We start from the raw sequence: 23786 nt of genomic DNA, 5'->3' as shown, positions 1-23786 counted from the left end.
CAGTGGCTACTTAAAAAACAAACAAACAAGAAGTTTTCATTCTTGAGCTTGCCTATAGCCAAAAGCTGTTACACCTCACCCATCATATTCAGCCTTGCTGTAACCTCAGACTCTAGGTGAACTGTTTGCAGACTCTTTTCTGGGGCCTACCAGGTGTGACTGTGGTTACCACTGTTATATGACAGTTTACCTCAACCTGCTTCGGTATGGCGTTGTCACCGACTGTCTCTCTCTCGGGAAGACAGATGTATTTTGTAAAATGATCAGATAGGTACCTCGGTCAGGACGAAGACCAGGTCTGCATGCTGGAAATATATTCTTAGCAAACCACATGCATAAGATGGCGAGATCAGGCCGAGGCTTTTCCTTTCTCAGTCACTGCAGTAAATTACAGTGAATTTCTCCCAGCCCTTTTAAAACGAATACACAACTGATTTTACTGAAGAAATGCACAGGCTTTCATAAGCGATTGGTGTTTGCACAGGCGCAAGACGCAGGAGCTTTGATCTAACTGTAGCTGTGTGTTTACTTCCTGTGACTTTCTGGTGGCTCAACATGAGCCCGATGTGTGTACAGATAGATCTGACGAACAATTGAAGTCCCATTTCTTAGCCAAAACATCACAGTGCAAAGACTCTTGTACAGAGGTGGTATGCTGTAAAAATACACTGTGCATAGTTTCCCAAAAACCTACCGGAAGCGATGAGGTGTTTTGCTACAAAAACGGAAGGGTGGCACAATGTATCCGACAACATATTCTTTGATATTTTTTAATATGAATTATGCTCAATTTTTTTATTTGCGGCATGCAATGGAATCATGGGTCTTTCCATTGTTTCTAAAGCAAAGGGAAAAATGTTGCATAGCTTATTCTATGTTGTGTAAAGAGTGTTTTGCCATCACTGGCTGCTGCGTAGCCTGTCTTTTCAGAGTGGATTCAGACAAGCCTCTCAAGCATGAGACAGCCACAGTTTTTGGTTGGCTTGGGCCAGCTCCCATAATATATGGATGAAAACAGCAGCTGTCATTGGGGGGGGGGGGAGAAGAGGTCATATGAACTTGCTCTAACTTCAGCACTAAACCTCACAACAGAAGTAGTAAAGAGTTTTCCATGCTCAGCTTTTGATTTCCAGAACTTGACTGCCACTGTGCTCACTGAGGCTCAAACTGCACAAGATAGCAGCAGATCACATTGATTTGTCCCAACTAAATACAACGCAAAGAACAGGGAGCCCCAATTTTAAGATCAAAAGGAACAGATGGATAAGGCAGCGGACACTTTCCCTTCTGTTTACCACCAGGGAGCCACTTCCCTAGGCACGTTTATCCCAAGTGGCCTCAATTCCAGCATCAGAGCCTAACGGGGAGAAAAACACAGGTGAGGAAATGCCATAACAAGAGGATGGTCCACAGCATTGTCTCTACTCCTGTGGAGCAAAACTATCTCTTCTGCAGCAAAACACTCTCTCCTTTCCTTTCTTTGTTCCACTGAGACCATATGCAAGACCAGTAGTTCCCACACCTTTTCAACTGGCTGACCTTGTGGGCCAATTGGTTGCAGCTCCTTATAAGGCTACAATTGTATACACTGTATAGGTTTTTCACAAGGATTCTGTGGCTCCCCCGGCTGGTTTACACCGCTCACAATTTGGGAACCACTGTATAAGAGTATTATTGTCGATAAGGTCCTCTTTTCATTTCAGATTTTGATAAGGCATTGGTAGAGAACAGTCCAAAGGGAAAAAAATGCAACTGAAGTACATTTTATTAGCATCATGTGACTCAATCTGTAGAGAGTAACAACAGGAAATGCTGTTCTGTTGAGCAAGCATGGACCAAATGCCAAGATCTTGATGTTCATATACCTGGCTTGGCTGATCCAGATTCTTGTACCGAATATTAATGACTCCTGTGTTATGATACTATGTACCTTGCAGAGGTTTGTATAATCCAGGTTCATTCTCCACATGAGATCTCATACTTAACTCCTGGAGGATCTATTCACATACAGGTATGCCCCCTTATCGCAAAGGTTCCATTCTGGAACCCCCTGCAGATACCCTTCAGGGGCTTCCTTGGGCCTCCCAATACATTATAGGGCATTTAAAATGTTACTTCCAGTTTGTCTGTGAAACCGGACGTTGCAGGTTTTTTTTGCTTTAGAGCTCAGTCTGAGCTCAGCAGAGGCCAGGGAAAGACATCCCCAGTCTCTGTTGAACTCAGTGGACCCTCTGTGTGTACTGGAGGGGTCGGACCCAAACCATGGATGAGTGAATCTGTGGATATGGGGTCCCCCTGTATAGAAAGAAGTTTGATGTGATATATTGCATCAAGTAACTATATTAAGGTATATGAAAGGAAAATTAATAGACAGGAACGGGCTAATTTTACATTACCTGAGGAGAGTTTACATATATTTCTTGTTGATATGATGTTCATCTAGCAAAAGCTTGCATGAAAATCATAGAGCTATCTCTAACATGTAAGTACAAGATGCACTCTGAGAAGAGCTTGGAGAAAGAGAAAAATAAGGCATTCCAGGAGGCTATCCACTTTAGCACAAATGGCAACACTGCATTAAAAATGCCCTGACGGCAACAATTACTTTCTAAGCTGACACCCTCCCATTGAACCACATCCCATGTTTTAATATTCCAGTTGCTACAAGAGACAAGCTAGCTGGCAGTGGTGTATTTGCAATTAAAACCCCAAACTGGCAGAGTATTTGCCAACTTGGCAAAACACCTTGTCTGACTACCACCCATGATCATGAGATTAAGAAGCGTTTAAGCTTTTGCTAATTACCAGTGTGCTTAAATTTAGAAAGATTAATACTAACAGAAATGGCTCACTAGTTAAATCTATGGGTTTTTTCAGAAATGATGTTCAGTCATTCATCCAACATGTGTGACTTTATTAATGAGGAACATTAACAGAATTAGAGCCACTTTGAAATCAAATTTATATGATCAACATACGAAGCAGTTTTCAACTGAGCAAGACCATTGCCCCATCTAGTATGGTCAACTCTGAGTGACCACAGCTCTCCAGGGTTTCAAAAAGGAATCTTTCCAAGCCCTATTTGGAGATGAGACCTTCTAAATGCAAAGTATGTGCTCTACCAACAATCTATGGCCTCCCTCCTTCTACCTCCCCCAACTCTCTGCTGTGAATGCATGACAGATACACCTTTCATCTTTCTATATCTGTCCAACAGAAAAAAGGGAAGCCATAAGAGGTTTTTCAAAACTCTCAGCACTAGTATGCTTATGTGGGCTCTTTCCTTCTCACTCTTTAATTCATCTACATCAGTGGTATACCCTTTCCCCAGATCAGCTAAGAGTAATCTATGGCGAATGCCATAGCTACCTAATGGAAGAATAGAGAAGGTTGATGTCAACCCTTCTCTCAGCTCCTGATAGTTGATGCCTTCTCATTGGAAGCGGCCACGATGACAAATGCAAGGTTGGCTTTGGACTCTCTCATGGATGGTGACAAGAGATTGAGGCTTCAATCCTATGCACACTTACTAGAGAGTAAGGGCTCAATCCAGTGCCACCACTGACCTTTAGTACTGGGTGTCGTAAATATGCCATAAAGCATGCCCATGACACCCTGCGCCGAGTCAGTGCTTGAGCCAGATCAGTGCCAGTCAGTGCAGAGCCCAGCACCAGCTGGACACTGCCCAGAGCTAGGTAAGATATCCAGGCACTGGTGAGGGCTTCAGGAGCTAGGAGAGGCATTCTGGCATGGCGGTAGGGTGTGGGAGAAACCGAGGTAGGACCAGCGGAGCTCTGTTCCGCCAGATCCTGAACTCGGTGTTGGGCTGGAAGACCCGACATTGAAGAATCTCTCAAGTCTGCGTCAGTAAAATAGCCAGTGCACACTTGAGAAGCCCGCCTGTGGGGCTTGAGGCTTTCCCCAGAGGAAAGGGACAAAAGTCCTCTTCCCCTGAAGAAACCTCCAGCGGCTGTTGTGGGTCTGCAGGATGCAGTGGTAGCCGCTAAGGCACCACTGCACCTGGCAGTGGTACTGCCTTTAGGATTGGGCTGTAAGTAAACATTGATCAAATGGGTCTTACTTCTGAATAGATATACATAGATTGCATCTTGTTCCTCTTCTAGTTTAGCCTCTTAATATCATTTATCTATCATATCCTGTATAATATATCATGTATACAAAATATTCATCTAAATGCCCTATCTTATACATCTACAACTTCATTTTCAACCAAGCATAAAATGGTCTGTCTCCATTGCTCTATGTCGGTTTGCGCTATTGATCCAAAAATCTCTGTAAGTCTATCCATTTCCAGCAGAACTTCTTAATGTCACTATCTGAGTGCAAAATACTTTTTTAAAAGGGTTACACTTTCCAAACTTTTCTGAAGTCTCAGATACATATACAAAATTTATAATACTATATCCACATCTAGGTAAGAGGACTGCACTTATGCATGTATTTGTACATCCTGGTCTTCTCTGAAGTCTCCCATTTCACGCTGGTGGAGGTGGAGAGTTTCTTAGTAGAGAAACTCTACAAAGGGACTAATTTACTGTATTTACAGTACATTAAATGTACTGCCACTGCCACTGTGGATTCCTAAAGAGGTTTATAATGTCACTTAAAATTGACACATCATGCAAGTAATAAACAAGAAACAGGATGTGGCAGCAGCAGGTTAAAATGTATTAAAAGCACCTGGGAAGTACTGGTGGTGAAAAATCCAAGTTTTCAAAAAAAGTTTTAATTTAGCACTTGAAAGTCAGTGGATTTGTCATCAAATAAATGGATATTGGGATGGTGTTCCACAAGTGAAGTGCCACCTTGGACCTCATCTTCTAGGAGGAATGAAACCTGTCAAAAAAGTTCCAAACTGCAATCTCTGGTCAACTAAACCTCCTACCAGCAGTATCTCAGTCTTATCTGTATCATATTTCAGTTTACTGTCCCCACTTTAATCCACTACTGCAATCCACTACTGTAAGAACTGTTTAGAACATCTATAACCCCACCTGGATTGGGGATTGAGCACTAAAAGGGTAGAGCCACTACCTTCCAGCACCAACTTCTGGAATAAAATATTCAGGTAGGCAGGGCCTCTGAGAGAAATTTTATCAGGCAGTACAAAGTTTCTTTTGGGCCCCTTCCCAAAGAGGGAGGGGGTGAAACAGAGTGGGGGGATGGCAATGGGGGCAAAACAGGCAGGGCGAAAGTGGCAATAACCGAAATAGTCTTTGGAGCCCAGTTCTACCAGTCTTCCCAATGCAGGGGTCAGGTCTACCTGCCTGCCTGGTATTGGCAGCTAGATACAGTAATATGGAAAACCAAACACACTCAAGTCTCTCTAAAATCTTTCAAATATAGAAAATTATTGCAGGGGATTAGTAGCATTGTATTTAGGCTCACGCTAGAATAGAAAGTGTCCTGCTTACACCAAAACTGACTTCTGCAGCAGCTGCAGTCCCACAGCTATGTCGCTAAGCTCCTATACACTCTTTCATGGTAAGCGGATCCACAAGCCAAAGAGCTATTGTAGCAGGTCCGTTTCCTCCCAGATGTGACACTGTTAAGCAATGTATGCATTCCTGGGTCTGGTGTGCACGGCTTGTGACAGTAGTCACCGCCATGTGCCCACGGTATTTGTCCCCAGCATCCCATGTGGGCAGTGAGTCTGGGTGATATTGGGAAATGTAAGATCCCAGGAAATTTCTGGGCCCCCTCCTTGGGCTCCTGGGCCCCCTTTCTGACCCTGGGCCCGGGTACAAAATGCCCCCTTTACCCCCCTCTCCAAGGCCCTGCAGGTAGGAGCAGAACCAATGGAGCATACTGACCAACTTCCACCTCAGACAGGTCAACCCTAGACAGATACTAAAGTCAATGGGGTCAAAAGCAGCAAAGACACCCAGAACGATCAACATGGTCACATTTCTCCCCTATCTGTTGGACAAGAACATATACCAGGGTGAACAGGGAGTTTGAGGCTGCAATCCTATGCACACTTTCCTGGGAGTAAGCACAACTTAACACAATGGGGCTGACTTCTGAGTAGACTGCATAGGATTGTGCTGTCAGTCTCCAGACCGGAATGCATCTAGTCTGGAAAGAGGAGCCTGAACTTCAGACAACTTCACCAACTGCCAGAAGACTACAGAGTAGTGGAGAGGCTGCTTCTGTGCACAGGTCCTTAAACATCAGCCAGCCTCAGGATACATCTGTAGCTCCTTCAGCCCTGTCCTTAGACTCTCCCTACCTAGTTCATTATTGTATATTGCACATTTTTATTATTTAAATTGTAAGCCACTTAATGAACTTGTTCTGGATGAAGAATGGGGTATAAATATATTAAAATAATTAGTTTCCAGGACCATCTGGAGTTCAGCTGCTACCACTCAATGCAGAATGCAGGTACATCCCTTCTATTAGCACTGCATAAGAATTGGGAAGCGGTAATTGATAAATGTGGACTGGAGATCAGATACACGTTTTTCTTATCTTTGGGAGTCCAATTGTCTTTCAATGATAGGAGACAGGCTACAGATAGATGTGGAGGGAAGGTTTGCCTACCTACTGGGATAACACTGGGTAGCAAAAGCACTCCATTTCCCAACAACAAAGACCAAGGTAACAAATGCTTGCAAAGGAAAACAGGAGACAAAAATTTCCTGTTTGACACTGCATAAGAGTGTGGCATCCATATTGGAAGCTTACCCAGATATATAAATAGCTCCACTATAAAAGAGAAGCTCTATGAAGGCATTTGGTACTGAATGAAAGATCCACCCCAGAACATACTCAATTCATGTTTGCAAGATTTCTGCACATGTGCAGGTGTGCAACAGAATGTGCCTGAAGTGGTTGTAAGGGAACAGCCTGCCGCTATGATGCCACCCCTTACCAGATGAATGTCTGTGCTGGGCTAGGAAGAACAGATACCCCTCATCAAAAAAAAGTCAAGAGTATTGATCGCAGCTTCATTGCAGGATACAACATGCAGCCATCTGAATGCATCGGTTACACCAAGTATGACAACCATAGTTCTCAGATGAGGATTTACCTCGGAAGCATTTTCAACTGTACAGGTGCAGCCTATTTATCCACGGATTTTTTATCTGCGGGTTTGCCTCAACGAGAATGGGGTGGGGGAACCGAAAGTCACACACACCTTTGCCTCCTTTGCCCTGCGCTGGCGTCTCCCTCCATTTCCAGGCAGCCTGAAACACTGCAAAAAGGCTCTGCCTCACCCAGGCAGGGAAATAGCCTTGGAGCCCTGGAAGAGGTTCCCCTTGCAAAGGAACAGTAACACTCCTAGAGCCCCTGAGCCAGCAAAGAGGCTGAAGAGGGGAAGGGGGGCGCCGAAAATCTCTGTAGCCAGAACACGTGTAGCAAGGTGGAGCGCTCTCTCTCTCTCTCTCACTCACTCACTCACTCACTCACACAGGGGCAGGTGTGGTAGCAACAGAGGGGACTGCTTGAAAAAAGCCAGGGAGTGTTCGCCAATTCCCCCCCCCCATTGAGATGGTGCAGGTGATCACCGACACAAGCAACCCCCCCATGGTGCAGGCAATCACTGACAAAAGCAAGCCTTCCCACCAAGCAAAGTATGAGATATAGCCTACAATCCTCTCCACACTTCCCTGGGAGTAAGCCCAATTGACTACAATGGGGCTTACTTCTGGGTAGAAACACATAGGGCTGGACTCTAAAAAGATTAGCATCCCATGTGAAAGAAGCCAGGCAGCTGGCAACGGGGAGGGCTGAGTACGGAGGGGAGGGGATTGATAACAGCTGCCTTAGTTTCCTTCCATCTGGAAGTGTCAGGCTGCAGTGTATTTGAATAACTCTATGGAATTTAGCACAATGTGTTTTTTGTTAATTGCGCTGAGTCACGGAACAGAACTAACGTGGATAAATAGGCTCCACCTGTATTTGCAAAAAAAAAAACCTGATTTGATCAGGTCATATTATTTAATATGGCTTGATTTTCCTCTACTCTTGTAAGATGTTTTTGAAAAGCAGCATTGAACATGCTTTCTATGATGTCATTTTATAGTACTCAGTACTTCACTGCTCCTGAGAGCCACTAGGAATTCAGCAGTTTGGTTTAAATGTGTGCCACAGAATTGCATCATCTGAAAAGAATTCTGGAGTTGAAAACGTAGCAAAGGATTAAACCGAAACACAACTTGGAAAGGGGATAAAACCAGCCACAGCAAATCACTTAATGGTACATTTCCCAAAGACTCGGTGCTCTGTGATTTTGGAACCACAGCAACATTTGAACTGAATGAAGCTGCTCCAGATTTAATGCATTTTATGCCTGCTATTCAAACACAATGCCCTCTTCTTTAGGCCTGCTATTATTTCATTAGATAGCTGCCAAGATTCCTTTCTGTTGTTATCAATCCAAGTGCTAAACTTATTTTTAAGGAAATAACATTTTTATTTAAGCAAATGACTCAGGGCCCTATCCTACAGAGTGCACACCAGCTTACTGCCCGCACGCTCTGTCGCAAATATGCTGTAAGGCACGTTTGCAGGCCCTAGCGCCAGTGGAGTGCAGGTGCTAACCCAGTGCTGGCTGGCACTGGGCTAGCGCCAGTGGAGCACTGGCGCTCCGCTGCTTGGCAGTTGTGCAGACCGCTGGGCAGTGGAGAGGTGGGGGGGAAGCGAGAGGAGGTGGTCCAGAGCGGGTGGAGGCATGCCAGGGGGAGCAGGGCAGGAGGGAGGCTTCACTCTATCGGATCCTGAACCTCTGTGTCAGGCTGCCCACCCCACACAGAGGCTCTTACTTCTACGCCAACCTTTGGGTCATTGTAGAATTAAGTAGCCACATTGTGGGGCTACTCGCCTTACATTGAGAAAGGAGAGGAAAGTCTCGAGGAAGATGAGGCAGTGGCAGTGGCGGCTGCCTGAGGCGTGCTGAATGCAGCAGCAGCCATTTTCAGCACTGCCACAGCACTGCGCAACGGGCAGCTCAGGATTGAGCTGTCACATCCCCAATCAGATAAAGATCAGGTCTAATAAACTGCACATATACTGTTAATTGTTTGAATTGGGGGGCTGGCTTTTTTTTAAAAAAAAAATTTGACTTCCACTTAAAAAGAAGGATGAATTTACATAGCAGCAATCCACTTCTAAACGACAACTAAAAGTAATGAGAGATACTATTGGGTTGGTTAAAATAAAAATCAGAATAAGTACATAACCAAACTTTGTTCTCAAGGGAAAAACTATGGTTAGATAATATATTTGAACAATGGTGGTTATGAGTGGCCTATGAACTGTTGGGGCTTTTCCAGATGATTCTTATCCTGCAATGAGTATAGCATTGTGATTCATTTGTTGTGGAGGATCTGAGCACCTTCTTTAAAACTACTTCTTTTGCAGGGAAATAAGTGTGCCAACATTAATTGTAACAGTTTGCTGCTATGTGAGATGTGGTCGTAACGCGTATCACATGCACCTATTGGACAGTGCACACAGCATCACTAGGGTTGAAAGGACAAACTTCTTTAGCACTGTGGTGCCACTTTGTGAAGAAAGTTCATTTTAAAAGCATCTTTAGGGGGTTGCTCTTGCTTTGAATTGCTATGTGATTACCTGGGTTGACAACAAGATTGTTACTTCCAAATACCAGGAATGAAAAGCCACTGTTTCTACCTCCGTATCAACATGGAAATATTTATAGGAAGGATAGGAACAAACACATGTTTTTGGGTAAGGAACCATTACAAAGAAGCATTTATATATCAGAGAGAAAAGGTCACATGTTGATACCTTTAAGCACAGCAGCCACACCACCAGCAGAATTTTCAGAGGGACAGCGCTTTAATAAGTATAGCATTTCCCGGCTGAATGTAATCAGCAAGATGGAAGAAAGTCAGGAGCAGGAAGGGATGAAACTATATATTAGAGTGCTTATGGAGTGGGTAACGCCATGAACAACTGCAAAGAAACTACTGTGGCCAGGTATATGCAACGTAGAATGCTCTTCATTGGTGCAGGAATGTCTATGCACAGCTATTTCATGATCACTGAAATTACTGCTAACTTGCATGCTCTGTGAATGGCTATTTTTAGGAACTGGCCTTTCATGTGGTGGAATGATGTGGATTTTACAAGAGCATTTATAATGTGTTTCATATGGCATAGAGTCCTGGTGAAATTGCTACATATGGAAGCGTAACAAAAAGGGCTCCCCCTTTCCCTCTTCCCAGTTACTGGTGCCTGCTTCCAAATTAGAGAGTTAGAAAGATCTTGACTTTGGTTTTCTTCAGCTTGTTTTGCCTGAAGACAGGCTCAACAAATTTCAGGCTCCAAAAAATGTTTCTGGAGACTCCTAAATTTGCTTGCTAGATCCCCTCCCCCCAAAAATGTTTTATATATTTATAGATAATTCCCTGCAAAAAGCTAGATTTTTTCAAAAAGTTTTGTATTTTTTATATAAAACATTACTTATAATTTTTTACAGTCTTGTACACACAGTGGCACCTGAAAATACCAACAGGCAGCAGAGAAAAGGAAGCCATTTACTACACCTATAGACTGAACCTGTGAAACATATTACCAAGGGATATCCTGATGGTTTCAAAATGTAAGAGGCTTTCAAAGTGCTGCTCACAAACATTTTGTGGAGGATAGGACAAATATCTGCTAGCCAAGGTGGTAAGTGCAGTCTCATGCTTAATGAATGAAGAATAGATCATGCCTTGGTTTTCCTGGACCTTTTACTTTTTGTTTTTAAATATAATTATATTTCTTTGTGGAACTCTCAAAAAGCTCCACAGGGTTCTGGTGGGTCTGCCATCCAGGTTCCTGATCAGGTTCCTGATGCTGACTTAGCTTTAGCAGTACTGCACTAGTAGGTGTTCCCAGATCATTCCCTGAGACTCAATTGTTTAAACACATTGGTTATTTCTTATATAACAAGGGATCCGTTATCTGTTCACTGCTTCCCCCAACTTGCCTCTCAATGCCAGCCTCATCTCTCACATCGTAGATGAACTGGCCATGGTGCACTGACAGAAAAATTTAGAATTGGTAAAGACTCCGTTTGGAAAACATTGTATTCAGATCCACTATCTAACATTAAAGGTGTTCATATAGAATATTTCACAATGAAAGGAAGCATCTTATTGTTCATTGCCACCAAGATTATTCCATAAAGAAGAGTATAAATAAATGTTCCTGTTAGTAAATAATGGCTCCAGATAGGCTGGATCCTACTTTATTAGAAATAATAGCAACATTTGAATGGTGCGCCAACCTCCCTACACCAATATGGGCCACAGGGAAAGGTGAGTTGAGTCAGCTGAACTCAGCCAGCACAGGGAGGAGGCTGGAAGGAGGTGTTTTGGGACAGGGGGAAGGAGGGTAGCGGGTGTTCCTAGTGGCAGACAGAGAATGGGAGGCGGGACCAGGTTCCTGTACTTTTGCTGGATCTAGCTCCATTCTCGGGTTGCTTGGATTTGCATCACCTCTTTAGGTAGATCTGAGTTGTCCCATTGGGGCTTGCTGTGGCTCTCCCCAGGGTAAGGAGAAACCCTTTGCCTCGGGTTGACACACAAGCAGCCCAAAACTTGTGCTGGATACAGTGCAGGCCTACCAGTCTGCCTGTTACAGCACAAGTTAGGATTAGGCTGCCAGATAATCAGGAATCAAAATGACTACGGAGGTATAGGATTCAATGACATTTTAGATTACATTAGACTTGGAGAGATGGAAAGAATTAACTGCAGATGTACAGAGTTAAATACAGATAAGATGAACACACTTCTGAGACTTTTTATATATATACACACACTAAGTAATATAAAAAGTTAGAAAATTGATGTGGAGAAATGTCATCAAGATCTCCATTTCATAAGACGCAATTATTTGTGTGTGGCTGCAATCATACCCATGGTTATCTGTGTTCACATCTCAATGTAACAACTGGAGCTTTCTTTCAGTTAAAAATACAAAAAACCCTTCATAGGCAGGAGACACAAAAACAGTCACAAGAAGAAATATGCCTATAGTCATTGCTGAGTTGTCTTTCATGTTAGGGTAGTTCTAAAAAAAATTTACTAGATAATCAGAGTCAAGGTGGATTGAGCTTTTAAGCTAATAATTAATGTGCGCAGCCTGCCAGAGTTCCTCTAAAGCATTCCAGCCCAGTATTCAGCAATGCCTGTGAAATCTGTCTAGTACATTGGACAGGCCTTTCAGGGCTAGCTGAAGATGTCTAAATTCTGCCATCACCCCCCCTTTTTTCCTTTTCATCCACATGCTCTATCCCTGCTGCTCCTCTACCTTCCTACTTCTACTGCATCCCAGTGCTTCTTCAAAATTTGTTGGCTGGGCAGGGAGGATCCAGGAAGTGGAAGAGGTTTCTCTCCTGCTCCCAAAATCACCTGTGTCTAGCTTGCCTTACCCTCTTCCTCCAGGAGCTTCTTCAAAACTGGCTGGGCAAGGAAGATCTTGGGACTCCCAGGATCCTCCACAACTGGCCTGTTTTGAAGAAGAACAGGTGGCAGAAGAGGCAAGGAGGCAGTTACCCTTTTCCTCATAGCTGTCCTGGAAGAAGGACCACAGTGGTCCTCCACTTCCCCCTCCAACTTTGCTGCCATAATTTTCAGCAACGGCTCTGAAGAAGGAGATAGGCTGTCGTCTCCCCCACCTTCCACTTGCTTGCTCTCCAAGAACAGGGAGAAAGAAGCTGCTGGGTTGAGCAGACAGGAGCAGTCCTCCCATCAGTTTTCCACCCCCCACCAGTTTGCCCCAGCCTTCTGCTTCACCCTATGTCATGGTTTGGTCAGACCTTGCTACTTTAATGGCGCCGCTCTCTGCGTTTTATGCTGGTGGACCACACGATCCACCATCATGGCAGCCTTTCCACTGGTCTACAGAGCACAGGTACCAATGCAAGCCCAGAAGTCTATGCACCACCAACAGCACCCTGCAGATTAGGTGCTGATGGGGTTTTGTCAGTGGTGGGTAGGGATTGGGTGGGGACAGATAACCCGGCATCAGTGGCATATGCCAAATCCAGATGCCCTGTCCCGGCCAAGACATGACCCCAGAAGGGTCTTCAAGGCTATGCCAGCAAAAGAGTTGGTGTAAGTTTGAGGAGTCCATAGGAGACCAGGCAAAAGCCAAGGAAGTAACATTTTTCTTTACTTCCCTTTCTTTATCAACCCTGTCCCCAACTGGCTCAAAGCTTCATTGAAGCCAATAAAGATAATAATAAATCAAACCTAGACATAAAGGGAGAAGGAGAGAACTGAAAGGACTCACAAAATGATGGGAACTGACCAAATGTAAAAGTAAATGTGCAGTCATTGTGAAATGGTGCAGAACTATATCAATCCCAAGCACTGAAAACACCATTGCTCTGAGATGTGCACCGTCTTCTTAGTTTTTACAGGGCATCTTCTGGCCCAATTTGTGACTGCAAATACTAAGGAATTTCACCTACACCATGAGGCACTCCTTCTCGCACTGAGTAAGACATCATTTTTGACAATATTTCATATTAAGACATACCAACACCTGTGCATTTTATGGGAACTGTTTGGGCTGGAGAACATTATGTTGCAGGCTATGTTGCTGTTGTGCTTCCTTCTCTCTAACGAAGGAGAAGCAATGTGTAAACAAAATACGATGGGATTTGACTGAAATTATTTTACTCTTAAGGTCTCACTACAGCAAAGTGTCATGGTCAGCCTTGCTTCTAATCAAACATCCCAGCTGATAACTCAAACACACTTCTCATTCTGTACGCATCATCTACTTTATCTGGACATCCTCTCAAAGTCTCCTGAAGATTATGTGGTTAAGAATACACTAAGTAGCAAATAGGGGGTTACAATTACAACTTGCATAAACATACTGGGTCAGCAGTCACCCTCCCCCTAAAGATCACATATGGACAAGGCATTTAAAACCAGGCAAGTCATGAGGGGGAGGCACACTGGGTTGCACATTCTCCTTACTTCTTTAAGGCCGGGAAGATTTTGAGCCTGGAAGAGGCAGGTGGGTGTGTGAGCTGGAATACAGGTGGGGTCCCAGATCTGTGGATCCCATATCCGCAGATTCAATTATCTGCATCACCCCCCCCTGCACCCTTTACAAATACCTTTTATTTTTGTAGTCGTGCTTACAGTGTGTTTCTTCTTTTCCAATCTTGCTAAACTGGAGAACTGAACATGCCAGCAACAGCCTGCATGCTACAGAGATGAAACTGAATAGCAACAGAAAGCAGGTGTTCCTGCTTCCTGTTAAAGTTCAGTTAGTCACCCTCTAGCATTCAGGCTATCGCCTGCACATTCAGTTCTTCAGTTTAGCAAGAATGAAAAGGTGGCCATGGGGGGGGGGGGTGCTATTTATATAGCGTTCCCTCATATCTGCGGTTTCTGGCATCCATGGCGGGGCGGGGGCAGGAAAACATTCCCCATGAAACCGGTGCCTGCCTGTACTTCACCTTTTTCTAGCAGTTTAACCTCTCCAAACCGCTCAGCTTCTTTTTCATTCAGAAGGTCTGGGTTGGACTGTGTTTCAAACACCACCTTGGAAAGCAACTTGAGGGAGGAGAAAACGGCAAGTGTAAAACAGCTAAGCCCGCTTAAAACAGGTCCATCTTGAAACCGCTTTTTTTTTTAAAAAAAAAGGTCAATGGAACTGTAGTCAATGTGTAGTACACCCCTCTATATAACTATTTTAATTTCAAACCTGTATTAATCATATGGACCAGGGGTGCTCACACTTTTTTGGCTCGAGAGCTACTTTGAAACCCAGCAAGGCCCGGAGATCTACCAGAGTTGTTTTTACAATGTTCGCGCCATCATAACATATAACATTTATGTGTACAATGTATGTTGGTGTACCTTGAGCCCCACTAAGTATAACATGACTTACTCCTGAGTAGACATGCCTAGGATTAGGCTGTGAGACTGCAATCCTAGCCACACTTACCTGGGAGTAAGCCCCATTGAGTACAATGGGCCTTACTCCCGGCGTTTCCTCCCAGAGGCATCTGAAGGGGGGGGTCGGCACTCCGCGATCTACTCATTTTGCCTCTCGATCTACCGGTAGATCGCGATCCACCTATTGAGCACCCCTGATATGGACAGAATCCATCTTGGGCAGGCAAATCTAATGCTTTGATACATTTCCTCCTGCTGCACAAAGCATTTCTAGTCAGAGCCCTACATGTATTTACTGTACAGGATGGAATGCTTATTTTAGTCACATACATGGATGTGTTGTTGTTTAATCAGGTGAGTCACAGAAGCATTTGCCTATAATCCTGTGCTTTCTGGGTGAAACCATGTGTGATATGCGATGGCCAGCTTCTTTTTGGCATTTTCTGCTAACATCATATAGGACAACACAAAGAGAAGACATGGAGCTGTGCATATAATTGCACCACCCTAACAGGGAGTTACAGAGGAAATGAAGCCAGTGGAGTATAATGGTTAAAGTGCTGGATTAGGAAGTGGAGAACTTGGGTTAAAATCCCCAGTTATAAAGCTCACAGGGTATTTCTGTGCCAGTCACTATCTGTTAACCAACAGTGTCTCGTTAACATCTAGTTTCGCCCTCATTTGAACCAAGAATTGAAGTCTGCCTGCCTGCAAAATTCAATCTAAAAAGAAAAAAAAATCAATTCCTATGTAAAATGAAACAAGTAAAGAAGCTCAAAGCAATGTTAAAGCGCTTTCTTCCCTTCTTGCCTTTAAAATATCTATTCAGTTCTTTTCAAGTTAGGGCTATTAAGCTGAACAAAAATGTTGCCATTTCCCAGATACACTGTGTGCTCATTTAGTTCAGAAATCACTTTGTTCTTCAAAGTGAAAGTTTCTAGGATGTTAATCTGTAACATGTATAAGTCTTGTGGGTTTTGGTTTTGTTTCCTTTTCTGAAAAGAGAGAGAGGGAGAGGGAAAAAAAACTCAGAACAGCTGATTGGGTACCATTTCAGCAAATAGCCTTAACTGCAACCAGCAGCCCAATCCTAAAGGTGGCGCTGCCACTTGGTGCAACAGCACCAAAGCGGCTACTGCTGCATGCTGCAGCCCTGCAGCAGCCACTGGAGGTCTCCTCGGAGGAAGGGGACTTTTGTCCCCTTCCCCTAGGGAAATCCCCAAGCCCCACAATGGGACTTTTCAAGTCTGTGCTGACTATTTTGCAAGCTGAGACTATTTTGCAAGGAGAGACTCTGTGTTGGGCCTTCTGGCCTGACACACAGAGCAGAGCTCCGCTGGTTCCACCTCCACCTGTCCCAGTTCCTCCCCCTGCCCCATTCTGCCCACTCCCCGATACTGTCCCATTCTGTCCACTACCCCCATCCCGATACTACTAACTGTTGGCTGGCGCAGATGGAGTGTCAGCAGGCCCTCCTAGGGGCGCTGAGGCTCCCCTCCTTTCCAGATGCAGCAGACATGCCTTAAGTTTTGTGACACCCAGCGCCAGCAGTATGCTTGTACTGCCAGTGCTAAAGAGTTCAGGATTGGGCTTTTAATATCAATCGTAATGAGCACAAAATGATGAACACAGCAATAGAAACGACGCTACCATCCAACAAGGGACAAACTCAATCCATAAGGACTTTCCAATCCACTTTCATTTATTGTCATATTGGAACAGAATGCAACTTACGACTTATGCAACGTCTCGTACATATAGAAGGAAACTTTATTAGTGGTATTTTTAGGAGTCTGCTCTGTCAACTCAAGGCAAGAGACTAGAAGACCTTTGAATCTCTTTGGCTTCTGTGTGCTTGTTTATGCTTCCTAAATAGCAGCCATGGGGGGTCATCAGGATTGGGGCCATAAATCACAGGGTGGGGGGGGAAGAGGTCTTGTAGACCATTTAGTCTCAATATTCTGCTTGATGCCAGGAATCTAGTGCAAGAGCATCCCCAACAGATGGCTGTCCACCCTCTACTTGAAGACATTCAGTGAGGGAAATCCCACCCCTGTTAGGCAATTGCTTCCATTGTCAAACTGCTTGTACCATTAAGGAGTTTCTCTTAATGTTCAACCAATCAACACACCAACCAACCCTCCCATAGTAGGGGAGTAGAGGAGATGGAATTCTTTGCCCCATTTGGATCCCCCTCCCTAGGTTACCATATGCTCCAGGAGGGAAGCCAACATTGGCACCAATGTAACCTTCGTTTCTGGGGCAAACAGCAGCCAAAGGACTGGGGATGAAGTTTCAGTTATGGGCCAAGGTACATGAATTCATTCTTTGCCTGATCAGGATTCTCCCCATTTTGTTTACCAACAAAAACCAAGCAACCATGGTACAGAGCAGATATAATTCAGTGGTTCTTCTTAACCTGTGGCTCCCCAGTTAGTGTAACACATGACAGGTCCACTAAATGAACATATTAATTGCACATGAACTCCCCGCTGGCAGCACAGTGTGCCCCATCAATTGTCAAAAAAACTGCCTTGACCATTTTAGTGCCTTGACCATTTTAGTGCCTTGGCAGTGTGCTGTGAAATGAAAAATGTTGACAATCACTGATTTAGGACATAATTGCCATGGGTCTGAAACAAGGCAGGGCTCCAGCATGGCAGCATTGGCACAGATCCCTCAATTCTTGATTACAAGCACAGGTCTTGGGCTCACATATTCCCTCCTCCCCTTGAGCACACATGGCAACTTAATTCTTCCATTCCTGAGTCATGGCAAATCATAGTTTGCCATTTTGTTTGAACCTGGCCAAGAGTGGTTTGCCCACAAACCAGGAACATAAACTGGGATAAAACCATGGTTTGCAAGCCTGGTTTGAACAAACCATAGCATGAGGGTTGGATGAAACATACTATGGTTTACCACAAACCAGGAGCAGAAGTTTCTAATCTTCTGCTACAGGGTAGCGTGGGAGCTTTTGACTACTCACGGTCATAAAACTATACAGTTTGTAGTGTTATGTCGGAATTCAGTCACATTCTTAGCCTAACTTTGCCTTAAAGATTTTTCAAGAGGATAAAACAGGATTGCTCCTTTTATGCCACTTTGAACTCCTTGGAAGAGTGTGGGATACAAGTATGTTTAATAAATAAACCTGGCTTCTGATCGTGGATCAGGAAATAGGGGAATAATGCAATTTAGAAGAACCTGAAGTCTCCAAATGGGGCACTGCCCTGCATAACTGACTAAGAATAACATAAATATGATAAAATTTGTCACCTATAGTACTCATAGCAGGCAAAATGAATTTTTGTCCTTTTTCACATCAATCTGCACAGCATGCTTTGGGTTGATTTTATTTCACAGAAGGAGAATTGAGACTGAGACAAGTAACTTGTCCAAGGACAGCGAGCGGAGATACTAAAGAAATGCAGTAATAGCACCATTACTCAAATTTTAATTATGCAATGCTCACTGTAATCCACATTCATTTTGTATCATTCATAAAGCTATGTCACCGTAACCCTTACAGAGATCATAATTATATCCAATTTTCTCATTATATAGATGTTAAGTATTCCACAGGGCATTTGGACTATAATAAGGGCACCACCAGTTTCATGGATATATGAAAACTGCAGGAAAGCCTGGGATGAATAAGCAAGATTTATTTGCGAAGGTAAATAATATTCCCCATCAAATTATCTTGAAACAAATGGAAAAGAAACAAAACCTTTCACACATGTTGTGACTGATCTTTGGAACTCACTGTAATGAGATTTGAGGGTTCAAAGGGACTAAACAAAATCATGGAGGCAGATCCTAATCTTACTTATTTGGAAAGCAGAAACTCACCTAATGTAAAGAAACTTATAGTACTTGCAAATAATGACCTTTAACATCTTTGCCTCTGAAGGTTGCCAGTTTGGTGAAGACGCTGAATTCAGCTGGTAGAAGTTGTAGGCAATAAAACAATCAGAACTGGCTAGAGACATGGTGTTCGAACAAGTGTAATAGAAGTAAATATATGCTGAAGATGTCCTCCACATGCATTCTATAATATGTGAAGCTACAGACATAATTTTCATTGCAGCTATTGTATATTGTGGGAAACATGCTTTGGGAGCCACTATAACCCCTAGTTCCTTGACAAGTGTTTCAGAAGTACACATACCATTAAAGAAAAGGACAGGTAGCTGCTGCACACACCAAATGGTAAAGGTGGGAATGCATACATTTTTAAAAAGTGGAGTGACTCTAAGGGCCCAATCCTATCCAAGTTTCCAGTGCTGATACAGCTACGATGTAACCCTGAAGTAAGGGAGAGCAAATGTTCCCTTACCTTGAGAAGGCCTCCATGACTGCCCCCCCCCATAGCAGGATGCTGCGCTGGCCCCATTGGCATGGCTTCATCAGCACTGGAAATTGGGATAGGATTGGGCTTCAAGACTCACTGCATTAAAACAATAAGCTTTTGATTTGGAATTAAGGAAAGTAGGGTGAACTCAGCCTTTGCCAAATGCACAAAACCAAAGAAACCAGGCAGACTTATCCGTAGTCCAAATCTATCCTTCCATAATAAATGTTTATTTTGAGCCCATAAACCTTTATCTTTTGACCTCAGCCTGCTGAAGCCAAAGGGAGTCCTTTTTGTTTACTAAGTTTGGGCAAGACTGGCCTACAAATCCCTATGGGAAACCCCAGCTCATTTCCGTAGCTCACACACCCAGTTCCAAAATTAAGAAACGTAGAAGTGCTTCTTCAAGCCTTTTGCCTATTGTATATTACTGAGCTGCTACAAGATGCAACAATGTTCAGAAAACTCCCTCAGGTCTCAACTTAATTATATTACCAAGGCAAGGAGAAGAGCCTAACCTGATCAAAGTTTCAACATGTCTGACCTTTAAGATTTATAACCACAGACGTATCTACTCAAGAAAGATCTATTTGGTTTTAAGGTCTTTTGTACCACTTAAAAAAGGATATACTTTTATGATTTGTTAGTTTATTTTGGGGGGAAAAATTAGCTTCTGGTGATGCTATATTTCACACAGGTTTCTAATAGGCAAGTCTGGTTCATCTCTTTCTAAGAGACAGCCCAGTAAAAGGCGTTTTCCCTAAGAAAGACTGTAGGATGAAACCTTTTGTATGCACACGGAACAGCTAATAGGGAAGGTCACGCCACATTTTGACACACTGTGGCCCTGTTTAGCTCACGCCCAAGCAATTAGCAATATGGTTGATTATAATTCCATTACAAGAGCTTTTGGGGGGGGGGGGGAGAGAGACAGTAGAAATGTCTAGGGCAGTGGTTCTCACACATTTAGCACCAGGACCCACTTTTTAGAATAAGAATCTGTCAGGACCCACCAGAAGTGATGTCATGATCAAAAGTGACATCATCAAGCAGGAAAATTTTTTACAACCCTAGCCTGCAATCCTACCCACACTTACCCAATGGGAGTAAGTCCCATTGACCATCATTGTTAAAAGAATATACATAGTAGCTGGGGTTAAAAGTACAAGTCTATAACATTTCTCCAAATGCAGTCACATCCTATGGTAGCATCAAGCCTAATAAATTAAAAATAAAATATTGAAATGAATGGGGACCCACAGTTTGAGAAACACTAGCCTAGTGCATATTCTCAGTGCTAAACACATAGCTGCTGCATTGGAATGGAAAGCCATTTGCCACTGTTTTCTGAAGACCAAAGAACAAAAATTAACAGTTACAGGTTCAGGGAAAAGGCATGTAGTATATATCATGTCCTTCTACATTTGTAGACCAGTGCCATTGGCAAGATGTCCAAAGAGCATTCAGATTAGATCAAGATGCTTCTTAGAAAGACCCCCATTTACATAGCTACAGAGTGGTAACCCTATGGTTAGTGGCTGATAAAATAAAAATGGCTGATGGTTAAAGGCTGATAGATAAAAATCAGGTACCTCCAGGTTCAAATCCCACACTCAGCCAGGAAACTCACTTGGTCTCCTTGGACCAGTCACTTTATCTGCCCCCAACCTACTTCAAAGGGTTGTTATGAAGATAAAATCAGAAAACCCCCATGTGCATCCCCATGAAATCATTGGCGAAAGGGAGGAAGACACAAATGCAAAGAATCAACAACATTTTAGAACCAGGATTAGAAAGAATCAACATTTGATTAACGAGATTTTTTTTCTGTATGCAGAAATTCATCTGGAGAGTGCGGCAACTCTCCTTTAATTCCAGCTATATTGCCATCATCAAATCAGTAGAAAATGGAATCATTTTTGAAGTAAAGAAAGAAAGGAATTGGAACCGCAGTTGCTACAAGAGGTGAGTAAATTACTGCCAGATGTAATTTACAAAAGATATAAAAAAGAAGAGGTTTCCAGTCAAAACACTGCTATATAACATGAAACATAAATGAAGAGATGAAAGGAACGGGGGGGGGCAAAGTGATAATTAACAAAGAAGAAAAGGTGTATGAATGCTTTCATTAAAAAATTTCTGATGATGACTGTGAAACAGTATTTCGAATGCATCCCTTCCACAGCACATCATGAAGAAAACTATGAAAAAGACTAAAACAAACCTCCACAAGGGTGTAATCCTACTCACTATGGAGTAACCATCTAAGTATTTAGCCATTGATATTTATGAGTCAACGTGCTTGAGATTGCACTCTTCATCTTGAAGCCATCCAAAGAGAGGGCCTTTACCTTGTTAGAATTTTAGCCCTTCCCTATAAAACATCTATTCTTCCCCTACACTGTCAAATCTGAAAAAAGCAACCCTGTCATCCTAGCTGGGAAAAGAATTCTATTTTTTCCAGTGACTGCAAATACATTGTGGTTAGAATGACAGAGAAAAATGTGGAATCCTTGAAGGCATCCAGATGCCACCTAACAAACAAGCAAAACTTGTCATTCCATGAACTGATCACCTCCTAAGATCCAAACAAATTTAGTTCCAAGGAAGAGAGATTATTACAGTATGCAACAGAAAATAATAAGTTCAGCATTCAGTCTTCTAACTTGAGTGCCCTTGATCTTTCTGGGAAACATTTTATAAATTGAAGTTCTTTTTTGGTTTTTTAACAGAATGTGCCCCATGACAATTTGAAAAAGCACTCAGTGGGGGGGCCACATTGGAGAGTAGAGAAGGATTACAAAACTAATCCCAGCCTCCAACATATGTTTTCAGGAAAACCCTGACAAGAAAGAAGCAGCTCTTTGCTAATATTTAGAATCATGAGGGTTATGCATAATAATCTCATTTCAGAAGAAGGGACGGCGAGAATATATTTTGAATGTTAATTCTATACTAGGACCACTACTAGAAAAAAAAAGTAAAAACAAAGGGGAAAAAATCAACTAGATGGGGGATGGTTAGTGGAGCCACTGGGTGGTGCAGTCCACACCAGGTGACATGCACAGGATGAGTGACATCACTAGTGACCAAAATCACTAAAATTTCAATTTGTAGTAATAATATCATCATGCTATATACCATTCAATGCGTAATTTACAGCAGAATGCAATTAATGAAACTGAAGTGAAATATCTGCATTCTATCAAAAGTTATGGCCAAAAAAAACACCCCAGAAAACAAAAATTCAACTGTTTTATAGTTACAAAAAAGTACATTTCCTTTATTCAAACAAACCGATGAGATTGATTATACAAAGAGCTAATGACATATTATTATGATACAGCATGGAACCACTAAGACGTTTGTAAGGTGACCCCCTGGGGGGGTGACACCGCTAGTGACCAAACAGCTAAAATCGCAGTTTGTAGGACTAATACTATCATGTTACATACCATTCAGTGCATACTTTATGGCAGAATGCAATGAAATAAACTGCGTTGAAATATCTATGTTCTATCAAAAGATATAGCCAAAAAGCCAGCAGAAGTGGGGTGATGGTTCATCACCACGCCCACCCCCCTGGGGGTGTTGCCCTGCCCACTGCATTGGAGGAGGTCCATCATAGGGGTGGTGCGCTGGCCTCCTGCACCAGGTGACGTCACTGGGATGGATACAAAGATGACATCGCTGGTCAGCAGCAGATATAGTCTCCGTTATACTAATTATATAGTAAAACCCTTCCCGTATCTCGGAGGTGCATTGACAGCCAAGTGCTGGGAATTTACACATTTTCCTAGCACTTGGCTGCCAATGATAGTTGCACCTCCAAGATTTTTAAGAGGAACAACTCCCCCCCCCCCCCAGCACTTGCAGGGTAATTCAGGTAATTTCAACAGCCATGGTATTCCCAGCCATCAAATGACTGGCCAGGTATCCTCGCGTCAGGACAGTGCTGTCCTCTTCAAGCAAACAGATTACTCACATCTAGATAGAAGTTAAAAGTACTTACCAGAGCTGAACTACTGTCAGTACTCCTGGCAACTACTATGGTCAGCCCAAATGAGCAGCTGGCCTTGCATCTTTGCCTAGGCCTCCTCTTGCTGTTCCTTCACTGATGTTATTGATCTAACTGTTCTGATGTCATAGTGGATCCTCCGTACTCTTCCAAGTGGGTTATCAAAAGGCTTGCAAGATCCTTTTTGATCTCAGAAGACCTGATGCATTCTATGTCATGCTCCATGACAACTAAGGACTAAATAAATGAGTGCTAGGAGACAGCAACGCCATGTGCGCTTGAGTGGCAGTTTGCGGCTGCACACTATAGAATTCTAAAGCCTTGTATCAGAAAACAACACCCCACACTTGCCACTTTACAAGGTCAGATAAGATTTTTAAGTGACATTATGAACAATAATGTCAATTATTGAGCAATTCAATTAATAAGCAAGTTTAATTGTTTATGGCTATATTCATACACATACAAAATAACTCACATGCATTTGATAAAAGAAAAATCT

General features: G+C 43.1%; 1 protein-coding gene across 1 annotated transcript in view; it reads right to left on the bottom strand.

Moving 5' to 3' along the window:
• The window catches only part of TCF7 (transcription factor 7), a 150189-nt gene that overhangs the window by 115898 nt on the left and 10505 nt on the right, over window positions 1-23786 (bottom strand). The gene's annotated exons all lie outside the window — the stretch shown is intronic.

This window comes from Tiliqua scincoides, chromosome 2 (genome assembly GCF_035046505.1).
Source record: "Tiliqua scincoides isolate rTilSci1 chromosome 2, rTilSci1.hap2, whole genome shotgun sequence".
NCBI lineage: Eukaryota > Metazoa > Chordata > Lepidosauria > Squamata > Scincidae > Tiliqua > Tiliqua scincoides.
This window is presented reverse-complemented; position numbering and strand designations above follow the sequence as displayed.